Source organism: Chrysochloris asiatica, unplaced genomic scaffold (genome assembly GCF_000296735.1).
Source record: "Chrysochloris asiatica unplaced genomic scaffold, ChrAsi1.0 scaffold00066, whole genome shotgun sequence".
In the NCBI taxonomy this organism is placed as follows: domain Eukaryota; kingdom Metazoa; phylum Chordata; class Mammalia; order Afrosoricida; family Chrysochloridae; genus Chrysochloris; species Chrysochloris asiatica.
Window position 1 is genome coordinate 7058382 of NW_006408584.1, and position 3709 is coordinate 7062090.

Consider the following 3709-nt stretch of genomic DNA (forward strand, 5'->3'; position numbering starts at 1 on the left):
CATTGAATACTAGAATTAATATCAAAAGCTAGTAAATTTTTGCTTAAAACAACTGCAACAGTACATTGACTAGAAACTTCCAGAAATTCAAGTTGGGTTCAGGATAGAATACAGAATGAGGGATATCATTGCTGACATAAAATGTTTCTTGCTTGAAAGTAGAGAATACCAGAATTATGTTTACTTGCAAAGATGTTTAACTATGTGGATCATGACAAGCTATGAATAACATTGTGAATAATGGGTATTTCAAAACACTTAATTGCTCTCATGAATAACCTTTATATACACTAAGAGCCAGTTGTTAGAATAGAACAAGGGGGTGCTGAATGGTATAAAAGCAAGAAAAGTATATACCAGGGTTGTATTATTTTACAATACTAATGTTTATGATGAGCAAATAATCTAGGAAACTGGATTCTATGAAGAAAAGCATGACCTCCTGATTGGAGGAAGACTTATTAACAACTTCTGATATGCACATGATACAACCTTACTTGCTGGAAGTGAAGAAGACTTAAATACTTACTGATAAAGATTAAAGATGACAACCTTAAGTGTGAATTTTACCTCAATGTAAAGAAAAATCCTCCATCTGGACAAATAAATAACATCATAATAAGAGGAAGAAAGATTGAAGTTGCTAAAGACTTCATTTTACTTGGATTCACAATTAACACTAATGGAAGTAGCAGTCAATAAGTAAAATGATGTATTGCATTTGGCAAATCTGCTTCATAAAAACTCTTTAAAGTGTTCAGGAGCATAAGTGTCAGTTTGAGGACTAAAGTGCAACTGACCCAAGCCATGGTGTTTGCAATCACCATATTCATGTGAAAATTGGACAATGAATAAGGAAAACCATACAAGAATCAATGCATTTGAGATATCATGTTGAAGAAGATTATTGGAAGTATTATGAACTGCCAAAACAACCAACAGATTTGTGTTGGAACAAATACAACTAGAATGTTCCTTAGAAGTCAGGATGGAGAGACATTGTCTCTCATATTTCAAACATGCTATCAGTCTCTTGAGAAGAAAATCATACTTGGTAAAGTGGAGGCTCAGTGAAAAAGGAAGAAGGCCCAAAAGTTTGATTGTTACTCTAGCAGCATCAATGGATTGAAGCATAACAACAATTATGAGTATATCTCAGAACCACCGGGTATTGTTTCAGTCTGATTAGCATAGGGTTTCTATGACTGGCATGGACTCAACACCTCCTAACAACAAGAATAACAACATATGATTGCTTTAATGATATATTTTAGTCACACATTTTACGAAATAGCTATGATACTGTATGTGCATATACTTAGATAATCAACTTTTTCTATATAGTTGTTGGTTGGTTGGGAAGTACTGTGGAGTCAGTTCTGACTCACAGTGACCCTGCGTAGGGTTTCTGAGGTTGTAAATCTTTACGGGAGCAGAATGTCTCATATTTCTGCCATGGAATGGCTGGTAGTTTTGAACTACCAACCTTGAGGTTGGCAGCCCAACTCGTAACCACTACGCTACCAGAACTTAGACACCATATAATTTTCACTAATATTTGATAATCTTTAAATAAGGAACATATTTATTTATTTTGTTTCTCCTAACTTTTTACCAATGGAATAATGTGTTCATAATTAGTTTCAATAAGATCCATGGTTAAACTCTTTATGTAATATTTTTTAAATATGCAAAAGAAAAGTCAATGCCTCACTAATAATTATAAATCACTCAGATGAATAAATAGTTGATGGCCCACAGTCTTTGATCTATAATCTTAAATGAATTGATACCTCTTTCACAAATTATTTTAAAGCAAACTTGGCATTACATACTATTTGCTCAGAAATATGCCTGTATGTATCCAATGTTTTGGCATTTTTCATGAATTGAAAAATAATCAAAATACTTTTCTATACATATAAACAATTATTCTATTGGTTAATCCTGATGTGATGCTGTAGGATAAGCACTGTGTTGCTAACCACCAAGTTGGCAGTTCAAAACCATTGGAAACTTTATGCAGGGTTGCTGAGTCAAAACTGACTCATGAATCAAAACAACAATGAATATGATAATGACCTCAGTTTTTCATTTTTATGAGAGTATTTATTGCCTTGAATATCTAAACAAGGTTCATACTTTTTTCTTATTTTTCAGTTCATATATTTTTCTTTCATTTTCTCTTAAAAATTTATTGAGATAAGTTTTTATCACTGAATATCGTAAGGATAAGTAATTTGTTGCTGTTGTTAAGTGTCACTGAGGTGGTTCTAACTCATAATAACCCTTTATAGAGTTTCTGAGGAGTGATAGGTGAGCTTGAACTGCCAACCTTACAGTTCAAACCAACCTTGAGGTCTAGTGATTCTCCTACTGTGTCACAACAGGACTTTGTATTAATAATAAGTGTTTTATATTACATAATTAAAATATTAGGTTTGTGAATGAAAAAAGTGTGAGCTCCCACAATTGCATAAGACAATTTTCATAAAATAAATCTGTTTATCTATCTAGATACACATCTACCTATCTATCTAGCAAAAAGCTATCATCTATCTATTGATCTCTCAATCTATCACTGTATCTATCTATCTGTCATGTCCTACTTGTTTGATTTTTCTAGATATAAAAGTAAAAAGTAACTCAATTGGCAAAAGTATATCTATAGAGTTATGAAAGTATATAGTAACAATATTATTTGAAGAGAAAATACTTACTTTTGCAGAAAATCAAATTATGATGGTTTGTTGTTGTTGTTAAATGCTGTCAAATTCAGTTCTGACCCATAGTGACCCTATATAGGGTTTCCAAGAACCAGCTTGTGAGCTTGAACCACCGACCTTGACATTCAAATGGCTTTGCAGTCTGACGCATTAACCTACAGCACCATACCAGGACTCCTATTACTAATTCCATTGGTGGTGGTGGTGGTGGTGGTGGTGGTGGTAGTGTGTCATGGATTCGATTCCAACTTATAATGATCCCTATACAGGGTTTCTGAGGCTGTAAATCTTAACAGGAGCAAAAAGCCTAATCAGGGTTTTAATCATCTTACACTTTCATGTCAAGTGTTGCAGAAATGCTATCAAATTAATAATAATCAAAATGTATCTGAAAAATATGTGAAAATAAAGTGTTGACTGAAGATAGAGTGCATATTGAGAGGAGAGTCAAAGCAGCTGCTGTTATATTTCAGGGGAGGTGCCCATAGGAAAGAAAAGACAGGTGATTCAATCAATCTTTTTTTAAAATACAAAAAGTAAACATAATGTCTAGTAGACATCATATTTACTAGGAGGAGGGTCCTTATTTACAGAAAGTTCTTAAGAGAATATTTATGATTGAAGATTGTAAAGAGTAAATAAAGCCAGATTCTGAGTTTATTGGGCTTGACTCTATGGAAATGTCAAATAAACTGTGTTCAGATAAAGATATCCATATATACATTATTCTCCAGTGCAAAGGGAACATTTTCCAGAATTGACTATGTGTTAGGCCATGAAGCAAGCCTCCAGATATTTACATACATCAAAATTCTACAGAGCATCTTCACAGACCACAATGCTATAAAACTAGAAATCAACAATAAGAACATCAAGGCAATAAAATCGAATACATGGAAACTGAACAACACCCTGCTGAAAAGCAACTGGGTAAAAGAAGAAATTAAACATAAATTCACACAGTTCTTAGAAACAAATGAGAA